A 16651-nucleotide genomic window follows, 5' to 3' on the forward strand; every position below is an offset into this window, starting at 1 on the left:
AAATATTTATTCTTATTACTCTTCGCCCGAATAGTGTCAGGCATGGCTGTTAGGTTGTTTACACTATTTGTAACCAAAATTTAAAATTAAACTATATATTATAAACCTAGGAATAATGGAAGTTCATTTATAACATGATAATTAAAGTTAACAAATCTATAATAAGAGTTTTAATTATTAGTATAAATTTACAAAAGGATATTCTCTTTAATAAATGTTTAGTCTCTCCTATAGTTCACTGCAGCATTATCTTCAAAGGAAAAGGAAGAAAAAATGTTGTAAGGAAATTAATTTTTGTGTAATTTGTCCTATAAATATACCCTAATTAATTTTTAAAATTAACATTTATAATTTTATCAGCAACCTACACGTGTGTAATCTTTATCAGCTGTGACGTTATTCCAGATATTTGTATCCAACGGCTCTAGGCTAGGCTAGTATCATCTCCGATGAAGTGTGTTTAATATAATATTTAGCCTAAATTAGCATTTACTTTTACTTACAATTTATGGTACAAATATTATTAAAAGCGCTAATTATTAATTATTGAAAAATGAATATTGATACAACAGATCACAAAGGAAACGTTAAATATATTAAGTCCTATTTATGCTAATAATTCTTCCATTGTTTTATGAAAGATTGATATTAAATTTATGTAAATTTTTTTCTTTTTTCTTTTGTTTTGTGGCATTGGAATTATAGAAATGTCATTTTATTATTTATTAATTTTTTTGTTTGAAGAAATATTAAAGATGTTTATAGATTTAAAAAAAAGCAAATTTTATATTTATTCTATTATTAAGTTTCTAACTTTGAAATAAATTCTAATGTAACGTTCATAACCTTTTTCTTTTTATATTTTTAAAAATATAACTTTATGTTTTTTTCTTCTATCTTTTAGCTTCTTTTATAGTTTAATGCTTGAAATTTATATACAAATTATTTTAAAAATATATTAAAAATATCAATCCGTTTACAAATAAAAATAAAAAAAATTAAAACCACCTTCTTCATTTTTTATTCGAAAAAATATATTAAATATTGATCAAATTTTCATTACAATTTTTAAAAATGTAAACTTAAAAAAAATTTTTAGATTAAAAATATTTTTCTGAATTTTCTTCAGAAAAAATAAACTCTTTTATAAATTTTTATTTTGAATAAATCAATAAAAATTATATTATTAATGATTAAAAAAATATGTTAAGTTTAAGTTTTAAATATTTTTTATTGTTTTAAATTTTTTTTAAAGATAATAATAATTATTGGAACGAATTACTCTCAAATGAAAATGCCTATCAATTTACAAATGCAATGATAAAAATAGCTTCAATATTGCAGAAAATGATTTGAATAATTTTACATAATAAATATCAAAACATTCAAAATTAGTTGTTTAATTAATAATACAAATTACATTCATTTCATCTTCTATAAAATTTCTTAAATTGCTTAATAAATCATTTTATTCAGTTTATGATCGTCTTGAAAGTTTATTGAAAAATTTGCTTTAACATAATTTCTTGTCACTTTATATAAAAGTGAGATCGAAATAAATTTTTCACGTTAATTTTATTTTAAGCCTTTGATAATTCTGGTATTTCCTTTAAAGAACAATTAGAAAGTTAACTCAGTTTTTATCATAAAAATTCAAATATTCGAGTGAATAAAGCAATGTATAGGAAGAGGAGGAGGAGGAAAATGAGGAGAAGTAATAAAATGAAAATGGGAAATAAAGCAGTAAGAAAGATGATGATGGAGAACAGGTTAAATAAAACAAAAAGCTGTATATCTTATGCTATTGTATTGATGGAGTGGATGTAAATTATTTATGTTTCAGAAATATTAAGGAAAATAATGTTATCTTAATACATCTGTAACATAAATATCTCACATGTACAGTATTTTATTAATGCAATAATAAATATAGATTTTTTTTTCGTTTATTTAAACTTAAAAAGATTGAACTGAAACACAACTGAAACAAATATTTCACAGATGATGAAATATTTGTTTCGGAAAAATTAAGATATCCACTGCTTAAGATAAAGCTATCCTATGAAATTGGTATGATAAAACTATTTTCCTTAGTATTGTTAAAATTCATTATAATAGATTTAATCATTTTTTCCTAATTTTATAAGTATTTATATATATATAGAATGTTCATAAAAATATTTTATTTTGTGCACATATATTTTATATACATCTTTTATATAATAAAGCTCAGTAATAATTTGTCATGGAAAAAATGACCATAACGAAAATTGTCCAACTTTCATTACTTTTCGATTCTCATTTTTTTCTCGAATTCACATGATCAAATAATTTAATTGATCGGAATAGGATCATTAACGATCATTAATGTAGGAAAAAAATATATTTTAGAATTTAGATTTTGTCGATATTTGATTTATACGGTTTCAAAAACAGTCAAGTCCATAATTTCAAAAAACATTAGATAAACATTTTATCGTATTTTTTTCTGTTATTTTCAATGGCGATTGTTACAAATCTGTAAACTAATCAGAAAACAAATAACATAAAAACTGGACATTTGTTTCAAGTCAACCATATCCACAGCCGTTATGTTCCAAACTTGAAAAAAATATATTTGAACTATACTCCTAATTTATATTATTTTAAGTAATTTAACATCGATTTAAAAAACACATCACACTTTATTCATCTATTTTTTGTACATGTTTATATGGTGAAAATCAATCAAAAGTTAAAGAAAAACAATTTTTATGACAAATAATTCTTGCTGCTGCACTAACTAAGCACTTTGATACTTTAGTATCAAAGTAATTAGTGGGGCATTTCGTCACCATGAATTGTGACAATTATTCGATTAAGAAGTAAAAAAAGGAAATGAATTGCAGTATATGATTTTCAAAATTAAACAGTAGATGAATTAGCAAATGACCACAATATTAGGCATTTTTTATTATAAAAATTAATACAAAAGTTGAAGTTGTCTCGCGTACATTCAGTGAACCTCAACATGTGCTCTTTCAGTTGAACGAAGAATGTCCAATCGATAACTGATTTGTTGTTAAGTGTTGTTTAGCATTTTCTGTGTAACGTTGGAGATTGCAAGGGTTATTCTTTATTTCAAAACAGTAATATTACGTCACATAACCGCACAAAAAGTTGATTATGTCGGGCGATCTAGGGGACTATGGTTTGGTCCTCAAGGCCAATTCATGGTCCAGGAAACACTGTACCAAGCAAATTACAAAGGAAACCGCCTAGTGAGGGGATGCACCGTCCTGTTGAAACAGTACCTGGAGGGAAATCAATTGTGGATTGCGCATTCTTCATGCAACTAAAGGAGCACACGTTGAGGTTCACTGAATGTACGCAAAACAAATTCAGTTCTTGTATTAATTTTTGTAATAAAAAGCTATTTGAGTTAATCTTTCTTTTACCTCAAACCGCATTCCGATAAACCGCTTAGGTTTTTTTAATGAAATTTTATAATAATGTCAATCTCTCTCGGACACCCTATATAATTTTTTCACAAGAAACTTGTTTATAATTATTATATTAATTAATAAAACAAATACATTTAACTCGTTTATTGTTTTAATATCTCGATTTTAATAAGGATGGATACAGTTCTATGATATTTTAGAATTTAATTTAGAAAACGATAAGTATTTTGGATTAGCTACAAATTTATACACGGGTCGACGATAACAGATACAGTATTTGCACTCCTCAGATTTCAACTTTTAATGCCAACTAAACATATAAATGAAAATATATATCCATGTTTTATAAATTTCTTTAAAAAATATAAATATAAAAGTAAATTTAAAAGCATTTACATTATATATTTTTAATTATTTTTCAGTGAAAAATCGTCAATTTTATTTTATTTTATTACAAAATATATTTGTATCTGTTATTATAAGTTATTAAAAGCAATATACTTCAGCAATTAAATTATAACGTATAAAATTTAGCATAATTATTATTTAATTAACATTTCGTTTAACATAACTGTACTCGTCTACAAACTCATTTTAAATTAATGCTTACAATAATCATTAACATTTTCAATAACTATCTCTAATTTAATATCTAAATTAAATTTTTTAAATGCAGAACATTTAATATTTAAATTAATAATTATTACTCTTAATCAGGGCCGTTGCTAGAGAATTTGACGCTATGGGCAAACTTAAATATGGCGCCTTTTGGATAAGTCTTTCATTAGTCTGTTGTTACAAATTTAAAAATCATTTTTAAAAACATTTTTTATTAATATAATGCGTATTATTTTTCATACCCGTTTTCTATGAATTTATTAATTCGCCCATTTAACAATTTTGGAATTTTGGCTCCTTGGGCACATGCCCCATGCCCCTACCTTTCCATGGTCCCGCTTTTAATTATAACTAATCGGTAAAACAAAATTTTATTATCTTTATATGATAGAGTTTCAAATAATTAAAATATATTAACTTAATAGTTATAGCACACTTCTTTATCATAAAACCAAAATTAATAAATATTATTTTAATTAAATTATTAAATTTCGTCATTTTAGTCATTAAAAAAATTGCATAAATTTGAATTTCTTTTTATTTCATACGAACAGTGTAAAATAAGTTTATTGCTTTTAAACAATATATTGTCATTTGCATTAAATTGTTTCGCATATTTCTCTAATGAATTCCCTACTTCATTGTTTTATCTTTGTATAAAATATTCCATGTATTACACCATTTCTTCCTTCATCTCTTTTTCTTCTTTCTCCACTTGCTCTCGTCATTTCCAAATGCTTCATCACCTAAATGTTCAACTTTATGAAACGGATTTAATATATTACTCGCCTCTTCTTCCATTCCTTCCGTTAAATCTGAAATAACTTTTACAGATGCTGTAAAGAATAAATATATAAAATAAGACTCATAAATATAAAATTTTAAAGTATTATACGATTAATCCACCTTTTACATTACAAAGAATAGAAGATAAAATCAAGATTATAATCCAAGAAGTTGGCTTCATCATGTAAGACGATCCTTCTGAATACTTCTTTCTGATATCCACTGCTTAAGATAAAGCTATCCTATGAAATTGGTATGATAAAACTATTTTCCTTAGTATTGTTAAAATTCATTATAATAGATTTAATCATTTTTTCCTAATTTTATAAGTATTTATATATATATAGAATGTTCATAAAAATATTTTATTTTGTGCACATATATTTTATATACATCTTTTATATAATAAAGCTCAGTAATAATTTGTCATGGAAAAAATGACCATAACGAAAATTGTCCAACTTTCATTACTTTTCGATTCTCATTTTTTTCTCGAATTCACATGATCAAATAATTTAATTGATCGGAATAGGATCATTAACGATCATTAATGTAGGAAAAAAATATATTTTAGAATTTAGATTTTGTCGATATTTGATTTATACGGTTTCAAAAACAGTCAAGTCCATAATTTCAAAAAACATTAGATAAACATTTTATCGTATTTTTTTCTGTTATTTTCAATGGCGATTGTTACAAATCTGTAAACTAATCAGAAAACAAATAACATAAAAACTGGACATTTGTTTCAAGTCAACCATATCCACAGCCGTTATGTTCCAAACTTGAAAAAAATATATTTGAACTATACTCCTAATTTATATTATTTTAAGTAATTTAACATCGATTTAAAAAACACATCACACTTTATTCATCTATTTTTTGTACATGTTTATATGGTGAAAATCAATCAAAAGTTAAAGAAAAACAATTTTTATGACAAATAATTCTTGCTGCTGCACTAACTAAGCACTTTGATACTTTAGTATCAAAGTAATTAGTGGGGCATTTCGTCACCATGAATTGTGACAATTATTCGATTAAGAAGTAAAAAAAGGAAATGAATTGCAGTATATGATTTTCAAAATTAAACAGTAGATGAATTAGCAAATGACCACAATATTAGGCATTTTTTATTATAAAAATTAATACAAAAGTTGAAGTTGTCTCGCGTACATTCAGTGAACCTCAACATGTGCTCTTTCAGTTGAACGAAGAATGTCCAATCGATAACTGATTTGTTGTTAAGTGTTGTTTAGCATTTTCTGTGTAACGTTGGAGATTGCAANACAAGAAATCATCCAATTATTGTAATATAAATTTAAATATATATTACATAAATAATATAACATAAAGATAGAAAAGTAAAAGTTTTAATCACTTTTAGATTATACAGGCCATCTAAATTTCATTTAATATATACGTATATAATCAATATAATAGTATTGAATATAATAAAATAAATTTCAAATATATTTAAAACAAACAAATAAATAAATAACCAAACAACATATACAAAATTTAAAGTATTATAATATTTTGAATTTTATATAAAGAATACTTTGCTGCTCAGATGGTTATAATTTTGAACTGAGTTATAAAAAGATATGAGTAATAAAGTTATCTGTGTAATTTTAACTACTTTTGTAATCTTTTTTCAGTAATTATTCTTATATCTTAATTTATCTTAATGATATCTGTAGGTGGTAATACGAATATGGGTGGATACGTAGCTAACTGGATCCACAGATACAAGACAAAAGATGTACTTTGAATCTTTCAAGTTTTAGAAAATGTAATAAAATAACCACTTATGATTTATAAATATAAGTTAAGAAAATATCTATATAGTATAAATTGTAAGAATTTAAACATTTTACAGAGTATTCAAACGAAATAGGATAATAGACAGAAAATAACTCGGAATTTATAATAGCAAATATTAGCTATTAAAATATTATTCTAAATTTTAAGTTCCATTAACATATTTCTGACATGCTAATTTAATTATTATTAATGTATTGTGCTGCCATCTAACACATTTAACGGTTACTAAATTAATCTCTTCTACTTGGTTACTTGATTTCTGCTTATTCACACTCTTAACAGGCTGTCATGGAAGAATTTACTGTATTTCGAAACAGTCATCAAGAAAATTTAAATAAAATAGATTTTACTAGGAATAAACAAAAAATATTCATTTCTAATTTATTATAAATATCAAATAGCCTAATTAGTATCTAAAATATTATTATTAACAAATTATGTGTTTAATTACATTTACACTGTCTAAAATAGGAGATGCAGAACAGACCGCAGGCCAAATGCGGTCCTCCCCTACCTGATTTTGAAAAATAAAAAATATTTTGGATATAGACCCACTAAAATATTCATAAATTCATTAATATTGTCTTAATTTAAATCAATATAATGCATTTGAGTTTAATATAATTTCGTATTGTAGGATTTTCGAGCGCATAATTGTTTAATGTTTAAATGAGTACATTTTAATTGTAATACTGCGAACCAAAATAACACTTAAGTTGAGATTCCTGCTCGAAAATAAGCTTATATATTATTAATTAAAAAAAATTGATTATTTAATACACACCTTATATTAAAAGTATTGGATTTCCAAACAGAAATTGCTAATTCATTTAAGTTTTGACATACATTTAAATGTTTTTTAAACAATTATTATATACAAATACAAGAATTTCCTTTTATTTAGTAAGCTGAATTTTTTGTATTCTAAAGAAATATTGTTATAAATATATGCTCCAGTTTCTGAACGTGTTGAAAAAATAAGAAATTAACTTAAAAGATAAAGGAAAAATAAATGATCCTCTAATAAACACCTTAATTCATACGCCAAAAGGAGCATTCAGTAAAAAGTATTTGAAAATTCTAAAGATTTATTACTGAAAAGACCATTTAGATTTAATCTTCCGGAAAAGGTGAATTCTTTATACACATTGGACTGAATTGACCGAGACTTCTTGAAGTGAAAATGTTTTATGGAAGAAAATTTCTTTATGCTTATTAAATATTGTGAAACAAACTTGTTTGAAGTAATTACGTTATTCATCATAAAATCCAGTATAGACGTCTTCGTACCGTTGACATTACATTCTTTATAACTTGACATCATTTCGGTGAATTGGTTGGAATAATGTAAAAAAATATTTCATTCGTAAAACTTCTCCTGGTAAAAAAAAAAATAAATAATTTAATATTGTTTAAAAGAAGAATACGTGTATTGAGTTTACAGGAAACTACATTTTACTTGCGCTTAGATTAGTTTACATTGTCGTAAATACAAGTCGTATAAACCGGGTCACATACATTAAAAAAAATGGACTATAAATGTAAAAGGCCGTAAATCGAGCGATCAGGTAGAGACATTTTTTGTTTTTTTTTTAAATGATTTAAATCGCATTTATTTTTGTAAATAAATATTTCACGTTTAAAATAACTTCAAAAAACTATCTGCAAATTTGTTTACATTATAATTATTCATAAAATTAATAAGATTATATGAAAATTGTATAGCTTCTGCTCTAATTTAAATCATTTTCATCATTAATTTTGCTAATTCTAATTAACGAAATGAAAATTTGATATTTAATTAACATTTTAATTTCATAATTTAAAATTTTAAATTATTTAAACATATCTAAACTATAAAAAAAGAACTATGAATAAGACAGGAGTAATTATCATTAATTATTAAATTTCATTACCACCAAAAACTAATTATCATTAACATTATTACTTAAAACCTAATATTACGAAGTTAAATGAAGCATTTAAATTCCACATTTTTTAAATTGTTTTTTTTTAAAATCAATAATGAAGTGATCGTTATTAAAATTTTTAATCTTGACGTTGAATATTTTATATAATCTGCTTAAAATATCGTAATAAAGATCAATCATTTAATTACTTTATGAATGAATAAATAGGGTGATTTGCATTTTTCATATAAATATTTGATGCTTCGAGTTAAGGATAAAATAATTTAGAGGAATAAAAATGAAATACATTTTTAATTTTTTTTTGTTTAATTGTTATAAATTAACTATAGAAGATTTAATAAATATATATTTATTATTTAATTAAAACGATACAAGTATAATAAATTTTACCATTTATTAAGTTGTAGATAAATTGTTTGTTCACTTTAGAAGAAAAAATAGTAAAATAATGATAGCAAAATTGCAAGGAAGAAAGAAGGAAAATTTTAATTTTATTCTTTTTTTTAGCCACATAAAAATTATTTAATAAAAAAAAATTAGAGTTGTGATAATTTAATGATAATTGAATTGATATTTTTTCCCTGTTTCAATTAATTCTTCATAGAAATATTATTAAAAAAATGATTAATTGAAAACAAAAATTAATTTTTAATTAACATTTGCTATGTGATTAAAAGCTAATTGTACTATTTTCAAAAGTATATAAATTATTATGAAAGAAATAATTTTAATAATTTTTTAAATGTTCTTAAACAAATTTAATGATTTTACTTCTGAATAATTGTTAAAATAATTAAATATATATATAAATCATTTATATTTATATTCATTTATACTGTATATTCATTTATATTTGTTATACAGGGTAGTTCAAAAGTCAATTAACCAAAATATTTATATATTTTTAAGATTAATTACGGTTAAAATTGATTTCTTCCAATGAAGTAACTGGCCTTTTTAGATTGTGTTTGGGCTTAGTTAATTAATAATTAATGAATTATAATGCACATTTTAATATTTATATTTTATGAAATTATTTAATAATCTTTATTAAAATTATAATCAAGCTTTCTGCACTAAAAAAACATATCAATGTATTTTTTTTTAAATATTTGTTTCTTTTATCTGACAGCATCGATAAGTTTAGCTATACAAAGGGAGAATAAATCCGATATTTTGTCACTATCAAACGTTATATCCTGATATATAATCTCATATATTAGTAGTAATACATAAACAATGCAGCACTTTTCAGCGTAGAGGAAAAGAAAAATGGATAGTTCTCAAGTATTTAAAGATATACGAATATAAATAAATAAATATATTTGTATTTATGAGAAAAATATAAAGAACAAAAAGTTACAATATATTTTATATATTGTGTGTAGGGTGGCCAAAAAGTCGGTCAAATTGTTAACCGTTTTAAAGTTTTATTATAGTTTCTTTAAGAAAATTAAGAGTGAGAAAAACGATTTCATAATCAATAAACCGTTTGTAGCATTGTATATTATATTTAATTTTGTATTATACTGTAATTGCATTCAATATTACTATATTATAGCAAATACAACAATTTATTTTAGTATTTTAGTTAATACATTTTTTGACTTTCTTGATTTGGTTAACTGAGTTATAAACCACCCAGTTTTTACTCCGAATTAAGCGATTATCTATACTTTAAGATATCCATTTATGATATACCCTGTTTGTTAGAAATTTTAAAAAAATACTGCATTAATTAATGAATATATTGAATATTTTAATCATTATGAAAAGACTATAAATGTATTCTCTTTAAAAAATCTATGGCAAGAACTTAATAATCACTTGACGAGATGAGTGATTCATACAGAATGAATTAATTGATATTACCCAATTATTTCATTCGTATTTAATATGAATTTAACTGCTAATTAGGTCTACTCAATTCGTCATCAAAGCATTTATTGTTTAATTTTATCTTAAAACTGATCGGAATTACATCTAACTTTTATAGCTTTTACTTTTAATGAAGATATTTATTGAATTTAATCGAACCATAATTAATTAAGTTTATTATTTCTCTCAATTTTTCTGTATTAATTTTAAAAATTAATACATTTTAAATGATTTGAGAAAAAGAATTATATACAAAGTAACTATTTTCAAGGAATCATCACTGGTAGAATGTTCTTATAATTATGATCAGTAAAATTAATAGTTTTAGGAAACGGAAATATACTTGGAAATCAGATTATTAATGCAAAAGATTAATCACAATCACAAATATTGATTATTTATACAAATATTTTAATTATGTAAATTTTATTGTCAAACATGGTGTTTATATAAATACTTGTATTACAATTTATGATAAAATTCTCTAATAATAAATGCAGATTTAGGCAAAAAAAAACTTTATTAGATATTTCCTTACAAAGAAGAAATTCAATAAAATTTGAGTGAAATTTACAAAACTAAAGTAAAAAGTAACTATCAATTTTATAATGTATTTAACACATAATTTTTTACTTACATTAGAACTGATGTTTCCTACATAACTGTATCTATAGTAATTACTTTTTAGTAATTTTGATCACTTTAGAAAATATGTTTTATGTAAAATGATAATCAAATAAGGATATTGTATTTACTACTACCTTATACCTATATAAAATTAATAAAAATTGAATAATGGCCTGTAGGCTATATTTCTAAGACAAGGGAAATGAAATTATATCTATGAGCAAACCTCATAATTAATTATCTCAAATATTCTTACTAGATTCTTCAATTGGTAGATACGATGTTGTATTTAAATATATTTGAACTGATACGATTAGGGTTTTATTCGTATCAGTTCAAATATATTTAAATACGGATAAAACCCTATTATTTAGGGTTTTATCCGTATCATTTTCCAACAATTTACATAAGAAATCTGACACGAATTTCTCATTTATTTCTATAAAAATGTGACGCGTTTTGGCTTTAAAAAAAGCTTTCTTCAGATAGAATAAATTATAAATAACAAAGTCTTTGATTAATTATATATTTTTTTCCTTTTTCCGCCGTCACAACGTTATTCCTATATATTATAAATGCTGCTTATGATAGCCAATTAACCTAAATCTTTACGAACATTATATTATGAATATCAAGTATGACAAAAACAAATTATAAACTATTTAATCTTAAAACGTGAAATTTTTGGCAAATGGTAAGGATAGAACTCTAAATAAGGTAATTCAATCATCGTTTAAATATTACTATGATATAAGTAAAAAATACTTATAATTAAAGCATTTTATGTACATAAGAAAGCTATATTCAAATACAAATTATTTCCTGTTATAAAATATCAATACCTTGTTAAACTATACTTACATAAAAGAATTTTTCATTCTAATTTCTAAAAAAAATCTACAGAAAAAAGAGGAAATATTCTATATTTCCAGTACAATACGTTCTAGATCACTAGAATCGAATAATTTTATATATAATAATATTCTGAAAAATGTAGCCTATAATTTCTAATTTAATTTTTAAATTCCTGAAATTTGTTATTATTATTATTGTTATTATATAGGCGTAAATATATGTAATTGGTTTTATAATTGTAGTGGTATTAAATAATTATATAAATAGATATAACGTATTTCTAAAGGAGAAAAAAATTGTTGTTATGAGTTTAGAAAACAATAAGGTTTCCTTGACCCGAAGTGAAATGGTCAAGGAATAATGCAACGTGTGTAAGAGTTTGTAGCGAATATTCTTATCTAAAATATAAATATATTTTTTTATTTAGTAGAGAAATAAAACTACGCTATTGTTCTTTCAGTTCTATACGACAATTCAAACTATGTTTTTATGATGTGATATGTAAATACAATCCATTTAAATTCTAACAAGACTTACCGGTTGGAATTGATAATTCTATGTTATTATATATAATCATATATAGTAGTTCTGTAATAGAATTCGAATCATAAATATACATATACTTATCTTTAAAATATATCTAAACTTAATTCATAATATAAAACATGAAACAAATAAAGGTTCAAAAATACAGGTTTTGATATTTACTGTTTTATTTAGAACGAATATAATTTCACTGAATATATCGTATAATCTATAATGAAAGAAATAAAGGAAATGAAAATTGTCTATTTGTAAAAAAGTTTAAGAGGAAACAAGATTAAAATCGTAGTCATTGTTCGTGTATAAAAAGCTTGAAAATCCAATAGAATAATACGTACTGTACAGTACATTATACGTTGTGAAAACGTCATTAATTCGTAAATATTAAAGTATTTTATTGGTTTAGTTCCGTGTCAAATTTTGCAATAAACAGTTTATTTCATAATATTATAGTAAAGAAAGGAAGAAACAATTGCAGACGAACGATTGTTAATGGTTACATTTTATATATAAAAATATAATTTTTGTTCGATTTTGCTTTCTAATTCCTTATTTGATTAATTTTATAAAACTTTTATTATCCTTACATTTTGCCATCAGTATGTAGAATATAAATTCCATACATATTAACTTATTTTTGATAAAAGCAAGCAATTTATTAACCTATTTTGAATCTTCTACGCGTTAATTAATTATGTAAATAAATTAATTAAAATACAAAAAAATATATTTTTAAATTGCTTTTAGAGAAAATTGTATTTAAAAGAATTAAAATAATATTTACTTTAATATTGTGTTAATCTTGGTTATTCTAGATACACAATTTAAAAAAATAATGATTTGGTGGCCAAAACTGTTGACAGAAGTGAAATTATTTATTAAATAAACAAACATTAAATTGTTGTTAATTCAAGCAAAATTAATTGTACAAGAAATCATCCAATTATTGTAATATAAATTTAAATATATATTACATAAATAATATAACATAAAGATAGAAAAGTAAAAGTTTTAATCACTTTTAGATTATACAGGCCATCTAAATTTCATTTAATATATACGTATATAATCAATATAATAGTATTGAATATAATAAAATANAATATGTTTTTTTAAACTATAAATACTTCAAAATTTACGTATAATTACTTAAAATCTTTTCTAATAATTTAAGAGAGTAAACGCATTTCTTCAATATATAAAATTTGAAGATGCTGAAAATTTAATTTCTATAACTATTGATGTAACTCATTACATTGCATTTCTATTCGTCACAAAATTGTTATTTCATTCTATCATGTTCCACTTTTATATTGTGAAATATATTGTATTTATGAAAGTATAATGAATATTTAGTCATATCTTCATTTCATGAATCTTAATGCACAAAATAAAGAGCAATTCATACTGAAATAAATAGCCTTTTCATCACATAGATAATACATATAATTAATATTTAGATAAGAAAATTACATACAGATCATTTTGTTCTATAAATACTTAATCTTTAATAGCTATAATAACTTGCATAAATACTTAATCTTTAATAGCTATAATAACTTGCTTAACTCTTTATCCCATGCAAAAATTATTGAAAGTTTGACAGAGAAATAAATATCATTTGTGAATAGAAAAAATTATAAATATATAAAAAAATTTAGCATCTATTTTTCATGTTAAATTATTAAATTTGTAAATTGTTTTAAGATTGATTTCATAACCAGAAGACAGAGACAAATTGCTTACAAGCTATAAATAATAAATAAATAGTTTTTAAATTTTGTCATATAGGACAAAGTAAATTTAATTTTTTGTTTTATTTTGAAGTTTTACTTCCAATATAGTATTAATTATCAAATGAAAAAACTTTTAAAATGTTATAGAACAGATTGTCTTCTACAACTTAACATGAATTTATGTATTATTTTACTAACTTTTTATTCTCATAAGTTCATTCAGACTTCATTTTTTAAATACATTTCTGTAAATTGTCTCTAAAATTAAAATCACAATAATAATATGAAACTAAAATTTCTTTTGGTATCTTAGAAAATGTAAGTAATGTATGATAGACTACACAGTTATTTCATAATCAGAAAAAATTATGATAATACAAATTCAAATTTATTAACTTATCATGGAATTTATTTAGTTACAAGGGGGGTACAATAAATTAACACACTACAAACAGAAAGTTGAACTAATATGAATATATAATTTCTATGATGTTGGAAATTTTTCCGTAGAACTTGAAAAAACAGAGTTAAATCAGTGAATTCAGACTTGAGGCTCGTTTTCTATATTACCGCCGTAGTCCACTGACAATTTAATATACTCGTTTAAAAAATTATATACTGTTGTTATCATAGTTGGACCCATTTGAAATAGTTTGTTGTAAAATTCTTCTATAGATTTACATGCAGTCAAAATAGAAATACCGAATTGATCTCTAAAATTTATATATCCATTACATGTACAAATTAAATGGTAGATAGAAAATTGATCTTGACACATCCTGCATTGACTATTCTTAATATTTGGATACTTCGCATCGACTACTACATAAAAACTGTTCAATCTAAGCTACATATAAAATCTTTTCATCTTAAATTGGATTTGAAAATTAATATAATCGTTCGAAGGAGGAAAACTTAAATTGTTAATATACCATGAATGAAATTTTGACTTCTGTAATTTTTTTCATTTCTTGGTCGATTTAGTTATTAAACATATTTTCCACTAAAGTAGTAAATCCGAAGTTCCAATCGTCTTCTGTATTCTGTATTATTATCCCATATCACATATATGTGATATGGGATATCACATATATTATTAAATAATATATGTGATATCCCATATCTGGCCAACATAAGACTAAATTTATTATACCAATTATTTGTGTAATTCCTATTAACTTCATGGAATTCCATCTTCTTCCCTTTTGAATTGTTTATCAATATCATGGATCACGAAATTAAATAGGTAAGGTGATAATGGGTCACCTTGCAAGGGACCTCCGCATATGTCAAAAGGAGAATAAATATTTCTACCACTTTTAATTGTAACCAGTGACCAAATAAAGATTTTATCGCTTTTATAAATATTGGATCCGCATCATGTATTTTTAATTTAGCATATAGTTTTTCTATTGATATCGAATCAAAGGCCTTTTCTGGATCTAAAAAAGCTGCATAGACTTTGAGTCTTTTTCTAGAAAGATGAATTTGAATAGTTGAGAGCAATACAAAAGTTACAACTTCCGTTCCACTCCTCTTGACGAATGCAAATTGTGAATTAGATATCAAAGAATTCATTCTTGTCCATTGATCAAACCTATTCGCGAGAACTGGTATAAAAATTTTTCTTAATGTAGACAATAGAGTAATGGGTCTCTAATTACCTATAATTACTGGGATTTAGCCCATCACTCCTTTTGAATATCATCCGAAAATACAAAATCGATATGATCCTGGTTTTCCATCCCGTCCTCGGATGATATTTTTTCATCATTGACCAGAAGAAAGTATTATTCTTGTCTATTAATAGTTTTTTGTTCAACAGGTTAAAATACCTTCTTTTCTTTGCCTTTATAAGGTTATTATATTTTCTTTTTGAACCACTATATTCAATTAATCGTTCTCTTGATCTATTTTTACGGAATAATGCCAGAGTATATTCTTTAAGTCTGTTTCTTGGCCCTGTAACAGTCCAGATCAAAAAACTCCTGTTTAAACTTAGATGTCATTTTGTTTACGTATTTAATTCTATGAGGGCTTAATTCGATAATATAGTCATTAAAAATTTTGCTAATTTATTATAAATTTCACTGAAACCCACCTTTTGAACTAGCTTCATTCTGTCACCTATTTCAGACTCAAATTTTTCAATGTAATATTTATATTTCTTCGTTTGTAAATTGGCTCCTTTACTTGTCTTCTCGTTAGAAGTTTATAACTTAGTACTTGATCTAATAGTTAACTGAAGATTATACAAATTGTTTATATATACTTTTAAGTTAATGGAATTTAAAAATTGATGACAATGTGAAAAAATATCTATATTTATAATTATTGATGTATATTAGCATTGTCATTAATTCAAAATAGCAACAAAATTACTTTGCTGAAAACTTATGAATTTTGC

This window comes from Centruroides sculpturatus, unplaced genomic scaffold (genome assembly GCF_000671375.1).
Source record: "Centruroides sculpturatus isolate CEXI.00-Female unplaced genomic scaffold, Cexi_2.0 scaffold139, whole genome shotgun sequence".
In the NCBI taxonomy this organism is placed as follows: domain Eukaryota; kingdom Metazoa; phylum Arthropoda; class Arachnida; order Scorpiones; family Buthidae; genus Centruroides; species Centruroides sculpturatus.